General features: G+C 45.0%; 1 protein-coding gene across 1 annotated transcript in view; it reads right to left on the bottom strand.

Annotated features, from left to right (window-relative positions):
• Nucleotides 1-20,851, bottom strand: part of STK32C (serine/threonine kinase 32C) — a 1,581,084-nt gene that overhangs the window by 856,456 nt on the left and 703,777 nt on the right. The window lies entirely within an intron of this gene.

Below are 20,851 nucleotides of genomic sequence, written 5' to 3'. Positions count from 1 at the left end.
TTTAGAGCTATGGGGTTCAAACAATCTGAGCCTGGAGGGGTGATGCAAGGGTGTTTCTAGAGTTGGTGTTTAGTGGTTAGTTAAATGTAAGGAGCATGTTGGGACCATTTGCCCAGTGAAGAGAGATAGCATGGTTAGATGGCTGCCTCTAAAGTCTAAAAAGATAGTGGTGTAGGTAAGACTTTTATGAAAACCTCTACATCAACTAACACACTTTAGGTTAGTGGAGCGAGAAGGAACAAACAAAAAAACATACAAACACGAAAGTTGTAAATGCAAGTGAGTTGGAGTCCAGCCACATTTAGGCCACATATATTTCTGACCTTCAACCACAGGAATAAACTCTTCAAGGGACGTTGGGTGAAGACAACAGAATGGGTTGTTCAATTAGTCAATGGGGGCAGGATCAGTCACGCCAGAGGAGGTAGGCAGTGGTGAAGGTACTGAATGGGTTTCAGGGAAATTTAGGATGCAGTATCACTAGAAGTGCGGCCATATTGACTTGCGGTGAAGTGTGAGGGGTTGCAGAGTGTTGTTAGTAATGTTATGTTATGTTAAGCTGTCTTATATAGCGCAACAGCTGTCCCAGCAAAGAGGCGTCCCGGCGCTGCAAGCAGCAAAACACAGGAGAGACACCTAAGCTGCAGGGAAGAGGTAGGTTTTGATCGCCTTACGAAACATCAGATAATTGTGCAAACATCAGATCTGGAAAGGAAGGGAATTCCAGAGTTTAGCCGCAAGGCTACGGAACGATCGTCTGCCAGCACGAACACGTTTTACACGAGGAACTGTGACAGTGCATTGCCCCATGGAGCCCAGGGGGCACCGAAGAGTGTAAGGCACTAATAGATTGGTCATGATCCTCGGGGAGGCAGACTTCAGAATTTTAAAGGCCAGACAGAGGGTCTTGAACTCAATGCGCTTGGCCATAGGTAGCCAATGTAGTCGGCGAATGGCGCCAGTTGTATGGAAGCTTCTGGGGAGCCCAAGCAGGGCTCTGGCAGCCGCATTTTGGACTCTCTGCAGACATGTGATCTCAGCCTTATTAGCCCCCAGGAGAGAGCTGGCATAGTCCAGCCTTGGCAAGATAGCCGCTTGGACAATCGTTTGTCGCGTGGACAGGTCAAAGTACCCCAGCAGGGGTTTCAGACCCCGAAGTATGCCAAAACAAGTACCAGCCACTTTCTTTGTATGATCCTTAAAACTGAGGGTGGAATCCATCCACACCCCCAGATTCTTTACCACCAGCTTAGGAATGGATGGACACCCAAGACTGACCGGCCACCAATGCTCATTCTAGATCTCAGGGTCTCTCCCTACCAATAACACCTCAGATTTATTACCGTTGAGCTGGAGGCAGTTGGCGGTCATCCACTCCGCAACTGCTGCCAAACCATTCTTAAACATAGGAGCATCATGTATAGTGTCGTCGGAGAGGGCCACCGCCAACTGCGTGTCATCAGCATAGGAGACAATGGAAAGACCCCAATCCCGAGCCACTGCAGCCAAAGGTTAGACATACAGATTGAACAGAACAGGACTCAAAGCAGAGCCCTGTGGCACACCCTGTCCAATTGAGTGGACACAAGAGAGAAACGGCGGAACGGTCACTTGAAATGTTCTCTCAGAGAGGAAAGATCTAAACCACTTCAAAGCTGGTCCGATGATCCCGGCCTCTTCTAGACGCAATAAAAGAATCTGGTGGGAGACCATATTGAATGCAGCACTGAGATCCAACTGGATCAGTGCTGCGGTCTTCCCTGCATTCAGGACGGTCCGCAGGTGTTCGGACACAGCAAGGAGAGCAGTCTCAGTGCTGTGACCTGGGCGGAAACCGTTCTGTGAGAGATCCAGGAAGCTGTGCCTGTTCAGAAATGTTGTTAAAATGGAATTGATATGTGCCTCTGTAATTTTCGCTGCCCAAGCTAAAAGAGAGATTGGACGGAAATTTTCCAATTTGGCTGGATCCAATGAAGGTTTTTTAAGAATGGGGACCACCGTAGCCTGTTTCCATAGCCTGGGGACCACAGCAGTCGAAAGCGAGGCATTCACCACCTGGCACAGGGATGGCAAGAGCACAGGCAGTGAGTTCAGAAACTGCCTCGGATTAAGAGGGTCTGCTGGGGAGTCCGATTTGATCTTGCAGCATAGCGAACGAAGCTCATCCTGAGAGACCGAAGTAAAGGCTGTAAGAGTGTGGATGGTAGGGAGTAGGTGTGTGGGCCTAGGATGGGCCGGACCCGGAGGGAAGGAGCTGTATATAGTTTCCACTTTGATGACGAAAAAGGTAGAGAGATCTTCGCAATGCTGTTTAGAGGCGATTACGGGTGCCACTGGAGTTTTCCTTTGTTTAAGATCGTTAAGTATTTTAAAAATGCACTTGGCCAGGTTACTGCTGGACTTAATTTCATTGGCATAATAAGCATCCCGCAGATCAGAGCCTTACACTGAGGTTCCAAACAGAAGATAAGTTTGATGTAGGGCACTGATCTGACTGAGTCAATGAGCTGAGGGGATCTTTGTTGTAAACTTCACAAGCACACTTAATGTAAGGCCGACAATAGAAGAAAGAGGAGCAGCGTTTGCATGTGGTTTTAAATTGCACAGCATCAATTATGTGACAATCTTTGTCTCCTCAGAAACAATTGAGCAATCCATTCGCCACCAACCGGCTGCCTGGAATAGTTAGGGAGAACACATTTTTACACTGGTTGCAGAAGAAAACATTATTGTGCTCCATTGCTCAACTGGAAAAAGACAAAAACGTGTTCTATAACCTGTGGTTCAGCTGGAACAAAAATCAACAGGGACCTGCCATACATTGAACAAGGGATTGATAGAAAGAACATTCTAAAACAAGCAACCATGTGTAAAATAAATTCCCTATTTAAGTAATTGTGTAATGAACTGCCTTGACCAGGGGTTTGGAAAATAGCATCATTTTGCTTCTGCACACTTTGGAATCCAGTTACAATTTTTGAACCCTTAATAACATTTGCAGAAATAGAAATGTGAATAGATTATGTTTGTGCCCAGCTTTCTATTTAACAATGACTATAAGGGTTGATGCATAGAAAATAAAATTTGCCGCTATTTATCGTTTTATTTTATTGCGGAGACCTGCTTTAGGATATGTTGTGAGTGTTATTATTATTGTTACCGTAATTGTTATTGTTATTATTATGCTGTAATAATACTTTTAAGTACTGAGTGGAAGATCCTCCTGCCTGCCTTCTTAACTCCTTATGTGTGACCGTCGGTCAATGGCCGCATTCCCTTCCGAGTGTGTCCGTTGGCCATTGGCCGAAACTGGGGAGGGCTATAAAGTACTATTGGTGCTGGGCACCAAAGGATTTCCCGTCTTTGATTTTTGCTCATGCTGCTTGAGAAGAGCCACCTGAACACCTGGTGTGTTCGTAATGACGAACAACCCGCCGGGCACGCTGACTTCCTTACATTCCAAAGTGAAAGTAAAACGAGTTGGCTCGTATCACTTTCACTGCTTCAGGGTTTTTAGGGGTCATACTTATGCTACCCATGCCCCGATTGTCTTTGGAGAGGTATCACTGTAAAGCGGAGAATCTCCCCTTTCAAATTGTATCTCTGCCCAGTGGATCCTGCCTGGAGATCAAGATAGGACAGAGATCCACCACTAGACAACAGGGAATTGGGGACCAGCCCCATCAGCAACAGGTAATGCTCCCTCCACCTCCACCCAAAATGTAAGTGTTTCAACCCCCTGGGTGTGGTAAAAGTGGATTACTAGGTGCCATGACAATTATTTTAAACAAGCATTGGAAATGCAATAGGTCTCGCATTAGGAAAGTTTGAGCGATTGGTATTGTAAATGACACTTTTTTTATTTATGTGTTGGTTTTGAAAATAGCAAAATTAATAGCTTTGTCAGTTACAATGTCAATAGTTTTAACTTTCGTAAATGTGACACCTATAGCATTTGTAATGCAATGTGTGTTGTATTCACGTGACTTAGATGTATTGATATTACAAATACCAATGGCTTTTAATTTTGTAAATAATACTTAAATAAAAGTTATTGTAATTTATAATGGCAATACCTTAAACGTTTGTAAATAACTTTTGTGAAGATTATGTTCAGTGTAATTTATTGTGATGAAAATCCAAGAACATTGCATTTGCACCTACACACACACACACACACACACACCCACACACACACACACACACACACATATAGATGTGGTGGTGGTGTATCTGGGGGATATGGTGGTGGTGGATGTGGTGGTGGATGCGGTGGTGGATGTGGTGGTGGTGGATGTGGTGTTGGTGGATGTGGTGTTGGTGGATGCGGTGGTGGTGGATGCTGTGGTGGTGGATGCGGTGGTGGCGGATGCGGTGGTGGTGGATGCGGTGGTGGTGGATGCGGTGGTGGTGGTGGTGGATGTGGTGGTGGATGCGGTGGATGTGGTGGTGGTGGATGCGGTGGTGATGGTGGATGCAGTGGTGGTGGATGGGGTGTTGGTGGTGGTGGATCGGGTGGTGGATGTAGTGGTGGTGGGTGTGGTGGATGTAGTGGTGGTGGGTGTGGTTAAAGTGTTGGTGGGTGTGGTGGTGGAAGTGTTGGTGGATGTGGTGGTGGTGGATGCGGTGGTGGATGTGGTGGTGGTGGTGGATGTGGTGTTGGTGGATGCAGTGGTGGATGTGGTGGTGGTGGATGCGGTGGATGTGGATGTGGTGGATGTGGTGGTGGATATGGCGGTGGATGTGGCAGTGGATGTGGTGGTTGATGTGGTGGTGATGGTGGATGTGGTGGTGGATGCGGTGGATGTGGTGGTGGTGGATGAGGTGGTGGTGGATGGGGTGGTGATGGTGGTGGATGGGGTGGTGGATGTAGTGGTGGTGGGTGTGGTGGATGTGGTGGATGTGGTGGTGGTGGGTGTGGTTAAAGTGTTGGTGGATGTGGTGGTGGATGTGGTGGTGGTGGATACGGTGGTGATGGTGGATGTGGTGTTGGTGGTGTATGCGGTGGTGGATGTAGTAGTGGTGGAAGTGGTGGTGGACGTGTTAGATGTGGTGGTGGATGTGGGGGTGGTGGATGTGGTGAAAGTGGTGGTGGATGTGGTGGTGGATGTGGTGGCGGTGGTGGATGTGGTGGTGGATGTGGCGGTGGATGTCATGGTCGATGTGGAGGTGATGGTGGATGTGGTGGTGGATGTGGTGGTGGATGTGGTGGTGGTGGTGGATGTGGTGGTGGTGGATGCGGTGGTGGTGGTGGGTGCAGTGGTGGTGGTGGATGTGGTGTTGGTGGTGGTGGATGCAGTGGTGGTGGTGGATGGGGTGGTGGATGTAGTGGTGGTGGGTGTGGTGGATGTGGTGGTGGTGGGTGTGGTGGATGTGGTGGTGTGGGTGTGGTGAAAGTGGTGGTGGATGTGGTGGTGGATGTGGTGGTGTATGTGGTGGTGTATGTGGTGGTGGTGGACGTGTTAGATGTGGTGGTGGATGTGGTGTTGGTGGATGTGGTGAAAGTGGTGGTGGATGTGGTGGTGGTGGTGGATGTGGTGGTGGTGGATGCGGTGGATGTGGATGTGGTGGATGTGGTGGTGGATGTGGCGGTGGATGTCATGGTGGATGTGGAGGTGATGGCCGGCCGTGTAAAGTGCACTTTTTATTTACGATGCCCACCATACAGCCTTCTTGAGCTGTTTTTTTGATGGATGAATGTGGTTGCTTTGATTTCAATTTTTAGTCACTGAACGTGCGCTGCAATGGATTTCTTTAGCTTAAAAGAATTGTTAAGTAAGTTATTGGTCTTTGTCAGTAATGCTCCGTTTCTTTTTGCACAATATATGCAGTTTGCAGAAGCACTATTTTTTGGGCAATGTGTTTTCTTTTTCACCAGCTTTCTTATTTGTCTTTTCATGCTCTTTATTTAGTTGGCCCTGCTTTCAGTTTCACGGCCGGCCGGCCGTGTAAAGTGCACTTTTTATTTACGATGCCCACCATACAGCCTTCTTGAGCTGTTCTTTTGATGGATGAATGTGGTTGCTTTGATTTCACTGAACGTGCGCTGCAATGGATTTCTTTAGCTTAAAAGAATTGTTAAGTAAGTTATTGGTCTTTGTCAGTGCCATTTATTAAATTTAAAAATTTCCCACGTATGAAGAAATAGCCAACAGAAAGATTTTCATGTCAGCCAAACCCCTAAAGAGCCGAGCGAATTATGGCCATTACTGGGTATTCGAGACTTTGAAAGAGAAAGCACTGTTTCGGTTTTGCACTACATAGGATCAAAGTAATTTTTTTTTATTAGGAAAGAGGTCTGATTGTTGGAGTTCTATTAAAGGGATGTTTAAAGGCTGCAATCCAAAATATGCTAGCAAAGAAACAGGGGGAAAATATCACAATTGTGATGCTCAAATTGCTTAATTGTCTTGTTAAAATGTAGTACATTTTACAGACGGTACTGGGAGAAGAACGGTGTGACTACAAACATTTTTTTTAAAGAAGAACTCCGTAATTAGTAAAAGTCACTTAAAGACACTAAAATAAAGCTTCTGAAATTCTCTAGAACCAGCATGGCCCTTCTCCCATAATAAGCTTGAAATCATACCAAAAATCACAAAATTCCCATTTCACAAAGTTTAAGGTAACAGATCATTTACAGAAAGGCTGATCATTGGCCTTATATTTAAGTATATGTTTGAATAATGTGCTTTGACTTAAATAACTAGACAAATGATAACCTCTTGCAATCCGAAAATGCATGAGAGAGGCTAGTTTGAAGTATAAAATCATGCTGTTAATAGCAAGCAACCTTGTTATATCTTTTTTTCGATCAATAGGTGGTGCTACTGTTTCTCCTTGAAATCAAACTCTTACCACAGACACGGGTGCGGAAGCGGAAGTGGGGCAGACGTGTGATCAATTTGAGACCGGAACGTGCTTCCATGGTATTTAATTATGTCTAATTTTTAAACACTGGAGAGAATTAGTTAAATTAATTGCCCATCTCGTACAAGGATTTTTACATTTTTAAATGTGTGATGTGAACAGTTAATAGGCTATTTGGACCATTTTGTTGAAATTAGTCGAGTGATTTCAGAATAGTTTTGGGGAATGTATAAAAAGAGCTTGAGAGTTATTTTCACAGGCTGATCACTTATGTACGAGGTCTAGCCCCGTAAACTCGTGAGAAACGGACAGTTTAGTGCCCGAAACACGTGGTGACATGGAAGATGCTGCCATGGCAAACGTGCTTTAATGAAATCGAATAAAACAAGCAAAACAAGTCAAATAAGGAGACACGGCCGTGAAACTGAAAGCACGGCCGGCCGGCCGGCCGTGAAAGCCTTTGATCTGGCAGGGGGTGGAGCGGCACCAAGCTGGGCAGCAGATGGCTGGCGATTTGATGCTGTGCACGCGCATTTTAGGTCAATGCGCTTGCGCATTGACCTAAAAGCGCACGGGCACAGCACCAAATCGCCAGTTAGTTAAAGTTTATTTAAAGCCCTATAGTCTCGCTTCTCTATCAATGCGCATGCGCATTGATCGGTCACGAGACCTAAAAATGAATATGGAGTGGGGGCTTCCCACCATGGGCATGCCTCTACCCCAAATAAGTCTCAACAGTCTTTCTGCCCCCCACCCAGGCAGTTGGAAGTTAATACCCCCAATTTGCCCCACCGGGAATGGGGGAAAGCCCATTAGACAGCAGAGAATGTATTTTTCGAAACCAAATATAGGGGTGGAGGCTACCCAATATGGGTATGGTCATACCCCACCCCTAAAAAATCCAGACAGTCTTTTTGCCCCCTCTGGGGAGTCTATGGAGTGAAACCCCATATCGGCCCCTGAGTGGCAGGAAGCACACTAGACACCAAGACAGATTATAAAAATAAACATTGGGGTGGGGGCTGCCCACCATGGGCACGGCCAATACCCACCCCTAAAAAAAATTGTAAGGATAGTCTTTCTAACCCCCAGTGGGTGGATGGGGGTGATTACCCCCAATCTGCCCCCACAACCTGCCGCGAGCCGAAAGCCCACTAGAAACCAGGGAACATAAGAACATAGGGGTGGAGGCTGCCCCCCATGGCCATGGGTTGCCGCCATCCCAAAATTATGTCTTTCTGCCCCCTGGGAAGTGGATTGGGGAAAATAACCCAGTTTGTCACCACTTGGGGTAAGAAAGCCCACTAGACAGAGGCTGCATTTATGCAGTATTTTGGGGCGGGAAAAAAGGCCCCCTGGGCATGGTCCCATGCTCTCTCCTACCCTGTGGCCCAATAGACTTTCTGACCCCTGGGGGTGGATAGGGGTATTCACACCCAATATGCTCTTGAGAGGGCACAAAACTCTCTAAATACCAGGCATTTCAAATGAGAGTCAAAACAAACAAAAGGTGGGTGCCGTCTACCCTGACACTGACCCATACCTGTGCCCCTGAAAGGACACTAGTGTCTTTATCTGTATTGCGTTTTGGGCCGTTTTCTATTGCGCGCAGAAATGTGAAGAAAATGTGTTTTACTAAAAGTTTGACAATATAGGTTCTGCCATAGGACCAATGCAATGGGTATCCCACTTCAAAAAGGTTACGCTCTGTGTTCTGATGCCTCTTTGGCTATGGATGAGGATAATGATCTTGAACCAGTGGAGATCAGGTTTAACCATGAAGAGGTGTATGTGGAAATATTGAGTTGTCCATCCAGTAAAGCCCCTGGCCCGAATGAGACACCTGTGGACATATATAAGACAGAGTCCCATTTCCAGGCCCTTATTTTAACAAAAGTTCTTAATGCAGCTGTGCAGATAGGACTCCCTCCAACTTGGAAATCAGCAGTAATAGTACGCATTTTTAAATATGAGAATAGACAACATCCCAAATGCTACAGACCCATTTCTTTCTCATTAAGGTAGTGAAGGTGGCGGGCCATACCATATTACAGCGCGTAGACTTGTGGGCCCAATCTCATAATATTCTCTGCACAGTCCAGTATGGGTCAGGAAAGGTAAAGGTACTATGGAACAGTGCCTGCACCTCAATCTTTTATTCAGAAAATATGTATTCACAATGCAACAGACTATTATTCACCTTGCATTCATGGACTTGAGCAGTGTCTTTGATCAGGTTAAAAGGTCAAATCTATGGATCATTTTGTTGGCATCAGGGTTTTCCACTCCATTGATCAACCTCCTAATGGCACTGCACTCAGATGTGAATGTATCAGTGAGATACGGCTCTGGATTTTTTGCCCTCCCACGAGTGGTTAGACAGGGATGTTTGTTGGCACCATTACTTTTCCTCCTATATATACATCAATGGTCTGAACACTTACTTGACCGCACACAGGAAAACCTTCCCAAGGTAAAATCAGTTCATGCGCCCTCCCTACTCAACGCAGATGATGCTGTGCTGATGGTCTGAACGGCGGATGGACTAAAAATTATTGTTGACCATTTTGTCAACTTCATGGATGAGCTGGAGATGAATAGTAGCAAAACACACTGCGTGGTATGTGTGAGGAAAATCCCTAAAACTAGATCTATTGTCATAAAGGGTAGCAGAGTTCCCAAGGTGCCCGATTTCCTTTATCTAGGGGTTACTTTTGATTATCTGAACAACTGGCTTTCATGTCAATGTAAGCGGTGCTCCCGCTTTTCTCCAGCCTGTAGTGCTCTTTTTAGATTTTCCCAACCGATTAGTAATATAACCATATTATCCTTATTACAGATCTATAAAAATGAAATGCCTTCGGTGCTTCTGTATGGTGTAGCTATTTGAGGATATTAAAATTGTAAGGCTTTACAGCAAGAGGAGAATCGATTCTGTAGGCGCTTGATGGGCTTCGCCCCAAATAGCTCATCATTATTTGCACAGGACGAACTGGGCCTTGACTAAGTGGAGAATTCAGTGAAACTGACTACCATGCTACTGTGGATCTTAGTGTGATCTAAGGATTACACGGGATTCCATAGGGATGTGATTGAGGACAGCCTTGGGTACGGTGTCAGGATACCATGGTTGAGTTATGTTGAGTCTATTGCTTGGACCTTGGACTGCTCTGGACCTTGAACTGCTCTGACCTGTTTCATAGGCTGCATCTCCTCAGCAAAGGGGATAAAAGGGCAGATGGAGATCAGTTTATAAAGCATCTAAAGGAAGTCAGGGATTTGGAGGTGCTTATGAGGGTGACCTCTGGATTGCTTCTGCACGCTGTGGCAGGTCCTGAACCTAACCTTCTTGCTGTTAACTATCCAAGGGAAAGATCTCGTTTGACTAGATTTCGGTTGGGGTCTATTTGCTCTCTTATCTGTTTTCCGCCTGGACAGTTTGACCAAATAAGAATTGAAGTTTGCCCTAGTGCTGGTTGCTCACAACAGACTTTGGAGCATTTGGTGTTGTGAGTTTTTATGACACAAGTATTTAATTCCTATTTTAATATTGAGTGGATTTCCGAACTCCCTTTATGTATATACTTGGTTATTATCTGATCATGCAGTAATGTTGACAGTCGGAATTCATGATACTGTATTGTAAACCTGTGAGCTACTCTTCTGGGTGCAGCACCTCAAACTGCTTTTTAGTATTTTTATATAATGCTACATTGTTATCATATTGGTTTTGATTTTATATATATATATAATAATGAATGGTGATTTTATGTGTTCTTAATTTCTACTCTTTTATGATTATATTGTAAAATCAAATAAGATGTATTCATTTATTCTTTAGTCTAGTCAAAGCTTGACGTTTGTAAGAGATTCTAGGTAAAAGAAACCTGGTCAGAGCCACACAAGTCACCCACCCTGGTTTCCCCTAGAGTGTCTAGTTTTCAAAGATGTGCACGTTTTCTAGGTTTCCCTAGGTGCCGGCTGAGCTAGGGCCAAAACATCCACAGCAACCCACTTTGAAAAAAAGGATGCGTTTTCAGTGTTGTGTTTTGACCCATTTCCCGTAGCGGGTACTAGGTCCACCCACACAAGTGAGGTACTATTTTGATCAGAAGACAGGTTTTATTATAGAATAGTAGAGCATATGTTATTACCAATTGGATTTCCCTGCATGTGGGCCTTTCAAAGATAAGCCAATGTGTGAGAAAGAAGGCAATTTGAAAAATACACTCTAAATGATATGCTTGCATGGGTAACCAAACATTTGCAGATGTACAAATAATAACTGCTCCTAAACTCCATATCTTATGACCATTTGAGAAATAAATAGGTTTCCTTGGTACCCATTTTTTACTCTACATATTTCATCATAAGAATTGGTCTATGCTTGGTACACAATGAAAACCACTGCACTGTGCTGCGCTGTTCTGTTGTTGTCTCTGGGTACCTTGGGTTCTTGGAGAACCTACAAGCCCTATATATCCCCACAACCAAAAGGGTCTAGCGAACGTAATGGTATATTGTTTTTGTAAATTGGTCATTGTGACAAACAGTTAAAGATAAAAAAACGCTGTCACAAAAGGCTGTTTTTTCCAACCCATTTTCAGTTTTTCTTTATTTCAACAGTTAGTTTCTTTTGGAAAAACTGATAGAGCTCCACGTATGACATTTTGGTAAATTCAGAATTTTGTCTACTCTTCAAAAATATTTAGCATTGCTGGATCACCCATGGGGTTTGCACTGGTATCCCCCACAAACTGGAAGTAGGTTGAGAGCACAGAAATTAGAAAAATGGACTGCCTCTTTGAAAAATGCCAAAACTGTGCTATCAAATGTATTATTTTTTTCAGGTCTGCGTGTTCCTAAAAGTTGGGAAATGGTGACTTCGGCACAGCAAATCGTTAATTGATGCCATTTTAGGGGTTGAATGCAGACAGTTTTATCTGACGCACTTTTTTCCAATTTTTCCCCCAAGAGCTCAAGATTTAGCTATATTTTGCCTCGTTTCTCAGTTTCCCCCAGGGGAATCCACAAACCATGGGTATCTTTAGAATCCCTCGGATGTTAGGGAAAATAACACCCAAATATGGTGTGGATACCTTAGTTGGAAAAAAAGTTGAGCAGCCCTAAGTGCAAACTACCCCAAACATCCATGAAACGGCTCAGCATTGGGGATAAAGGCTCAGCAATATAGAAGTTGAACTTCTCTACTTTGATGCTATGGTTCTAGGTGCTGATGCAACACAACAAAGGGTTTCCAGGAACGAGGTTGATATCATAGATTTGGCTTTGCCAGTTCTGCCAGAGCATGCAATGATCAGTGAGGGCATCGCACAGAGGGATGAGTAGCGTTGAGATGAGTTTGGGAGTGTGCTTCACATCAGGGCATCTTTATACTGTGGGTGTGGCAGTGATAACGCCCCTTCTTAACTGAATGACATTACAGTGTGTGATATGAACATGTTTTTATTGTGTTTACGAATGGCAGAAATGTGGCATGAAGTGCTATATAAAACTAGGTATTATTGATGTGTGAAAAATTCCCATTTTGTGTGGTCACACCCATTGTTTACAGAATGTTATTGCTGTTTTTTAGACGCTGCACAATGAGTCACTGCTGTCCACTGTCCAGCATATGTGCTTGGCCCCAAAAACATACAGAAATCAGCCAATCCCTGATTGGCTTTTTTAAATATTCAATACAGCCATAGTATATAACGTAGGAACTACATCAATGGCATGGAAAGTTAAATGCCACCGATGAAATGCTGCACCTATTGCGCCAAACACTGTAGTGGGAGTGAACACATGGCTTCAGACCTACTGGGTATGGCTAGATGGCAGCAAGTTGGACCCTGTTGTATAGATCTGTCAAAATCAATGTTTTGCAGTTAGGAAAAACTGTTTTAAATATTAAATAAATCATCCTTAAATGTGGTGTGGATACCATATACCTTACAAGGTAGGGTGCTTAATATTTAACAGTGGGACATGTGCGACATTAGAAATGTGTGGTGATGCCTCCTGCATGTGGTTGAGCCCCTAGCCGCCTACTACTAAGACCAAAAAAGAAAAGCCAGTTAAAGAAAAGCTGCCCTTTTCCATAGCTCACATCCTAGCTTATCTATTAGAGAGCTCTTGCAAATACTCCTGGGCTTGAATCTCTGATAAGAACACTCTAGTTGTGCATTTGCAAATAACTTTGAGCCTGGCTGGGTTCATTAAAAAAACTTCACACCCCAGCTGCTGAAAAGGAGTAATTAGTGAACGGAGTCTCCATCTCCTCTCCACCGTGGTGTGAGAAAAGTCAGGCCGGACGAAAGAGGAATGTCCAGCTGCTGACCTCCTTGCATCCAGCCTGGCCTTTTTCAATTTAGATTGTCAGAGGAGAAAGTTACCAAAGAATATTAAGATAGCTCTGGGTTTTTCATCTTGACCGAGCTTTCTTTTAAGCATCAAGGGATATCTGTGCACCCATTGAACTTCAGTGTCCCAATTCCAATGAGCCAGTTCAGGAAAGGCCTCCTGGAGGAGCTTCAGAACAAAACAGCGGATATCATCTCCTTCCACTTTTTCCGCAATCCCAAGTAGGCGAAGATTGTTCCGTCGCTGTCTATTTTCAAAATCCTCCAGCTTCCAGAGGATGTCAGACATTCTGCTTTCATTAGAGGTGGACTGTTTTTCCGAATTTTCCATGCTTGCCTCTTATTGTACTATGCGCTCTTCTAGTGTCGTAGTGCATTCATTAATTTCCGTGCAGGCTTTGCTCACTTTCCGGACTGCGCCCTTAAGTTTCCTGGTTGCCAAATGGGCCTTCTTATGTTCCTGGCGGGCCTCTGTCTGTATTTGTTTTAGTGTAGCGTAAATTAGTTCCATTGACGGTTGTTGCGCCTGAGCTCCTGTAGCGCTGTTGGTTCCCCCTTGGGAAATGCCCTCGTAGAGCACTAAAATATATGACCCTACCTAAAGACCAGGGAGGGTGGTCTGTCCCTGATCTCCAGATATATTACTGGGCAGCAAACCTACAACAGATGACTGACCTATTGGGAAAAGGGTCGACTGATACTGTGGAGGTAGCTTATCCCTCAATCTACAGGTTATTGCTCGGGGCTGAGGCCCTTGGGTGTTTGATGCGGCATATTGATTTTGTCTAATTTAAAAGAGTCAAGTTTAAGGTCATGTTGGGAGCATTTAAGATATGGACGGCTATTAAGAAAAAACTCAAAATAAATAGGATACATAGATATAACCCTTTGAAAGATAATCAACTTTTGCCGGGAATCTTTCAAGATGGTTATATGGAATCCAGGATGGACAAAGGTATTAGGCATATTGGAGATCTGATAATGGATAATACAATGCATACGTTCGATAGAAATAAAAATAAATTGGGGTTGGAAATAACCATTTTTTTTATTTTTTTACAAGTGAGGGATTAGCTATCTAAAAAAGCAATTCAGAGCTACAGAGTTCCCTTAATGGAGCTGGCATTAGGAGTACAATCTGCACCAATCTCCAAGTTGTATGCATTACTTAGTAACACAATGGAGAATGATCTTATTAAACACAACGACCATTGCCAGGATTTGTTACAAGCAGGGGTGGGGGTTTGTGGGGACTCTTTAATGCTAAGTTCAACCGCAGTTATATCTGCAAACTTACAAGTTCAATGCTTTAAAACCTGGCTGAACTTATACATCACTCCAGCACAGATCTCTAAGTGGGGAGGCTCGACAGATATACATTGCTCTCGCTGTGGATGTTTTGCCGCAAACAGCGTCCACATGTTTGCAACCTGCCCTCGATTAACAGGTTTCGTGTGGGAGATGGGTAACTATATCAAACAAATGTTGTGTTTTGAGGTAGATCTTTCGCCGCAAGTAATTTTGCTGGGGGTAAGCAATCAGGCAATGACAGATCCAAATAGGACTCTGCTTTTTACTACGATGGCAGTATTTAGGCTTTGCTTGGCTACAGTTTGGTTGGATAAAGAACCTCCCTCAGCTGGGGAAATGGTTAGCTATTTATCGCTGTGAGAAAGCAATATATACACGAAGAGGTCTGAGAGCCAGGAAAGAGGTTTTGATGTATGTTCTCCAATAAGTATCTGGACTAATGAAACCTTGACTTGATCTTTAAAAGTAGGTTTTGCAAGCTAAGTTATAGCTGAGACAGGGAGGCAATATCTAAATAGATTTTTGCAGAACAAGTATCTTTATGGTAGAGCATATATTGGCTCAATTTAGGTTAACTTGACTTTCCTTTGGTTTCTGGAAGAGGGTGAGGGGGAGGCTACGGGGTGAAGGGGGGTGTTTGCTTTGGAGGGAGGGCTGTAGATAAATAACTGACATCCTGTTCGTATGTTTCAATATGTCTCTTGGTAACTGTGTTGTTGTAAGTATATATATATATGTGCCGGATGTCTAAATAAAGATTTGAAAAGAAAAAAAAGAAATGTGTGGTGATACGGACACAAAGACACAACGCACTATGTGTAAACCTTGAGCGTAAAGGCTTATTGGCCACAGTCACTGCAGTTTCAGCAACAACTGGCAGGAATAGAATTTTTCTTCAAGCAGCCCCTTCACATTAAATTCCACATTCCATGAGAACAACCATGGAACGTGGAATGTAGTGACAAGCACATCACCACAAGATCTCTCCTTTACAAACAACAAAATATAATAACTTCAGAGAGCCAATAAAAATGGTTCTTCATATGTAAAACATACCATAAAGAATTAACTCTTTACTTTAAAATGTGAATAATTTTCACATGTTACAATAACTAATCACGGTATATAACAGACTTAGTAACAAGCTGTTTACTCTTTTGTTTGACTGGATAAGTAATCTCAGTGGGTGTATCACGCACATTAGGTTTAGGACTCAAATCTCCATCAACAAACTCTCAGACTTGTCAGCACATGAACACCCATCAACAGATCTTCGCATAGCCACACTATCCCTTTTTCAGAGAAAACATTATCTTGTCTCACTTTCACCACCTTACTTTTGATCCACTATTCACATCATTCTATGCAGACAGCATTTCTGGCTACAACCTCCACTCTGACAGGTAGTCTAGATTCAGATTTTATTTGGTGACATGAGTGGGATATTTCACACGCACCCAATCACAAACTTTGATGTCATCTCTACTTCCATTGACTTTGTGTCTGGCATCATACTCTGCGTTCATTTTAGCTTGAAAAGTTTCAACTCTATGCCTTTCAATCTTGTCTACAGTAACCACCCAATCAGATTTCTGTGACACTCTCTCAACCATGCGTGACACAACCTTGATGCAGGCACACGCACCCTCATTATTTCAAAAGGAGTTAATCCTGTTAAAGCATTGTGACTCAATCGATGGGACCGAAGCATACTTTCTACAGCCTCACACAACTCTACCTTGTTTTGAACAACCCTGTTAATGCACTCCAGCAGCGTGCGATCATTTTTTCCACAAGTTTGTTAGCCTAGGGGTGATACAAAGATATACATTTGTGTTTTATAGCATTGTTCCCCAAGAAAACCTTCATCCTTCTGGACACAAATTGCACTCTGCTGTCAGAAATAATTTCCTTGGGACAAACCTCCATGAAGAACAGTTCTTCATAAGCTTAATGACACCTAAGGCCTTGGGTTCCTCCATGAAATTAACTTCGCACCAGTTGCTGTAATGATCTACAACCACAATGGCAACTATAAACTTGCCTGGCAGGGTACTGAAAGGACCAATAATGGTCAATCGAAAGTTTAGACCATATACCCTCTGTAAGATAGGCTATAGTGGAACAGCTTTGGTTTTCAAGCCTTTATCTCTGGTAGCACATATAACACAAACATGTACATTAGCAGTGATTTCAGCAGCAGATGCACCAGTAATGGTCTCTAATCCTACTCTTGGTGATCTCCTGATCCAAATGTCCTTCATGCCCATACAGAATCATTTGGTCTCTTAAACCAGTGGAAGGTGTGAATTTGTCACCCAACACCAACATAATTTTTTCCTCTGTAGATAGTTCATTAGCCACCTTGAAATAGGCTTGTAATCGCACTGGCAAAGGTTTTCTTTAGGCCATCCTCCCATAACAAGTCTCCTCACACTCAAGTTCATCATCTATCACTGTCTCATTATTCCATTCATCTTCTGTGAAGGCATTGTCCTGACACACATCGATTACCGCAATTAAACACTCTTCATCATCTTCATCTCCATTCTAAGAACACTAAGCAACATTAATTGGTGAATGTGATAAATAGCCTGCTCCTGTGTTTTTCCCCCATGGATATACTCTACATTGAAATTGCACTGCAACAGTTTTGAACTCAGCCTGGCCAACCTTGGGGTGGGATCCTTGATAACCGAGCCCCCTAGAATACTATCTAAAGGCTTGTGGTCAGCCTTGAGAGTAAACCGCCTTCCCAAATGAAACATTTGAAGCGTTCCACCAGCCAGCAACAGGTCAACAACTCCTTCCCTATGACTGAAAAGACCTTTTCGTTTTCTCTTAAGGACGTGGATGCAAAACCTACAGTCTTTTTGGTGCATCCTTTCTCCTGAGCAAGGTGGTACCCAATCCATCGTTGCTAGAATCGACGGTGATGATACATTCTCTGGAAGGATCTAATAATACCAAAACACCAGTGGATACAATGTCATCTTTGAGGGATTCACCCTGGCACACATTGCTCCAATCAAATTTGTTGTTCTTCTTTAAAAGTTCCCTCAAATGAATTGTTTTAGTGGCAAGGTTTTTGAGGAATTTTGCGTAAAACTCGCTTAAACCTCAGCAAGATGCCACAAGTTCCTTTTTCTTATGTATAGGGGCTTTTGTAATTGCATCAATCAACCCAGGCATAGGTTCCACCCTTTTTTCAGAAATGACATGACCCAACTATTTAACGCGGCCCTTTGTAAACTCACATTTTTTCTGATTGTCTACAATTCCAAATTGGTGTAGATGTTTTAGCACTTCATTCATATATCTGTCATGACTAAAAACGTCTTCACCAGCCACCAGTATATCGTCTTGGAAAGTTACAACCCCTTTGATCCCTTTTAGTACATTCTCCAACAATCATTGAAAAACTGAAGCAGCTGACACAAATCCAAAAAGGCATCCTTTCAAAACTGAAATGTTCTGACCGGCGAAACAAAAGCTGGAAGATGTTGCAATGACTTGTGGAAAGGGAACGCTAAGTCAATCTTGGTTAAAAGCTTAGCCCCTGCAAACATACTAATGATGTCATATATGCGGGGAAGGGGATGGGAATATACCCAAATCGAAGTATTCAAACTCCTAAAGTTTAGGCAAATGCTTAACTGACCATTGTTCTTCCTTGCTATCACCAAATAGGGACAACCAAAGAGATAATTTGATGTGTTCAATGACACTATCTTCACACACTTTTGTCAGTATTTGCGCTAAGTCATCACGAACACCGAAAGGCAAGTTCCTTAGTTTATGCTTGGCTTGGGGTGACCCCACTTTGCACCATGACCCTGTGCCTAAAACCTTCAATAATCCCCAACCTATTACTTAAAACAGACTTGTATAAACCAGCCCATTTGACCTTGGGATCTAAATCACCAGAAACATATTCAGTCGACGCAACCTCCATGACCAAAGAGACAGGCCCTGACGATACCACCCTAAAATGTTTCGAAATTTTTCAAAACATGGACTTTTTCTAAAATGTTTCTAGTTTTAAACTTCATGTGACATTCAAAATATCCAGACAATTGAATTTTTCTCCCATCATGAGTCACTGGATTCCTGTCGGGTTGAAGTGGTTTCCTGTCTCCCCATAACTCATGGAACAACTCCTTAGTCACCACTGTATTGCACCAGAATCAATTAATAATCTCAACACTTTGCCATCAACAATGATATCTTTGTAAGGATCGACACATGTGGACTCACTCCCTTGAACGACTAACACTAAGGGTCTCATTATGATGTTGGTTGGAGTTGCCTCCGACCGACATCTCTGCGGTTACGGAACCGACCGATCTCTGGTTGGCAGTGCGGCACATGCAATTACAATGTCAATCAATCAATCAATCAAAGCATTTATATAGCGCACTACTCACCCAGAGGGTCTCAAGGCGCTGGGGGAGGGGGGTCCGCTACTGCTCGAACAGCCAGGTCTTGAGTTGCTTCCTGAAGGCGAGGTGGTCCTGGGTCAGGCGGAGGTGGGTCGGGAGGGAGTTCCATGTCTTGGCGGCGAGGTAGGAGAAGGACCGCCCCCCTGTGGTGGCTCTTCGGATGCGGGGGACGGCGGCGAGGGCGTGGCCGGTCGATCGAAGCTGGCGTTTGGGAGCGTAGAAGTTGAGGCGGCTGTTGAGGTATCCTGGGCCTTGGTTGTGTAGGGCTTTGTGTGCGTGGGTGAGGAGTCGGAAGGTGATTCTCTTGTTGACCGGGAGCCAGTGCAGGTCTCTCAGGTGTCCGGAGATGTGGCTCCGACGGGGGATGTCCAGGATGAGTCGTGCTGAGGCGTTCTGGATCCGCTGGAGTCTCTTCTGGAGTTTGGCGGTGGTTCCGGCGTAGAGGGAGTTGCCGTAGTCCAGACGGCTGGTGACGAGGGCCTGGGTGACCGTCTTCCTGGTCTCGGTGGGGATCCACCGGAAGATCTTACGTAGCATGCGCAGGATGTTGAAGCACGACGAGGAGACGGCGTTGACTTGTCTGGTCATGGAGAGAGAGGAGTCCAGGATGAAGCCCAGGTTGCGTGCGTGGTCTGTTGGTTTGGGTGCGCTGCCTAGGGCAGGGGGCCACCAGGAGTCGTCCCAGGCGGAGGGTGAGGATCCCAGGATGAGGACTTCCGTCTTGTCCGAGTTCAGTTTCAGGCGGCTGTTCTTCATCCATTCGGCTACCTCTTTCATCCCTTCGTGAAGGTTGGCTCTGGCGGTGGCGGGGTCGTTGGTGAGGGAGAGAATCAGCTGGGTGTCGTCGGCGTAGGAGATGATGTTGAGGTTGTGCTGGCGTGCGATGTCTGCGAGGGGGCTCATGTAGACGTTGAAGAGGGTTGGACTGAGCGAGGAGCCTTGAGGAACACCGCAGATGACTTCGGTGGCTTCAGATCTGAACGGGGGGAGGCGGACGCTCTGTGTCCTTCCGGCGAGGAAGGAGATGATCCACTCCAGTGCCTTCTCCTGGATTCCGACGTTGCTGAGTCGCTGCACTAGTGTACGGTGGCAGACAGTGTCGAAGGCCGCGGAGAGTTCTAGGAGGATGAGGGCTGCTGTTTCTCCATTGTCAAGCAGTGCTCGGATGTCATCGGTGGCTGCGATCCGGGCGGTCTTGGTGCTGTGGTTGGCCCGGAAGCCAGACTGCGAGAGGTCGAGGGATCCGTTCGTCTCGAGGAAGGCGGCCAGCTGCTTGTTGATGGTCTTCTCGATGACTTTTGCAGGAAACGGGAGCAGCGAGATGGGGCGGTAGTTCTTGAGGTCGGTGGGGTCGGCTGATGGCTTCTTTAGTAGAGCGCTGAGTTCGGCGTGCTTCCAGCTCTCCGGGAAGGTAGCGGTGTCGAAGGAGGTGTTGATGATGTCCCGCAGGTGGGGTGCGATGACAGCATCGGCCTTGTTGAAGACGTGGTGAGGGCAGGGGTCGGTAGGAGATCCGGAGTGGATGGAGTTCATCGTGCGGACGGTGTCTTCGGTGCTGATCGGGGTCCAGGCGCGGAGGGTGGTGGTGGGGGGCGGTGGTTCGGTCGTGGCGTGCGTCAGTTGAGTACTGAAGCTGTTGTGTATGTCCGCAATCTTGTTGTGGAAGTAGGAGGCGAGGGAGTTGCAGAGGTCTTGCGAAGGGGTGATGTCGTTGTTTCCGGCGTTGGGGTTGGAGAGCTCTTTAACGATGTTGAAGAGTTCCTTGCTGTTGTGTGCGTTGTTGTCCAGTCGTTCCTTGAATGCGGTTTTCTTGGTGGCGTGGATGAGTTGGTGGTGTTTTCGGGTGGCAAGCTTGAGGGCAGT

This window comes from Lissotriton vulgaris, chromosome 5 (assembly GCF_964263255.1).
Source record: "Lissotriton vulgaris chromosome 5, aLisVul1.2, whole genome shotgun sequence".
NCBI lineage: Eukaryota > Metazoa > Chordata > Amphibia > Caudata > Salamandridae > Lissotriton > Lissotriton vulgaris.
Note: the sequence above shows the minus strand (reverse complement) of the source record. Positions and strands in the feature narration are given on the sequence as shown.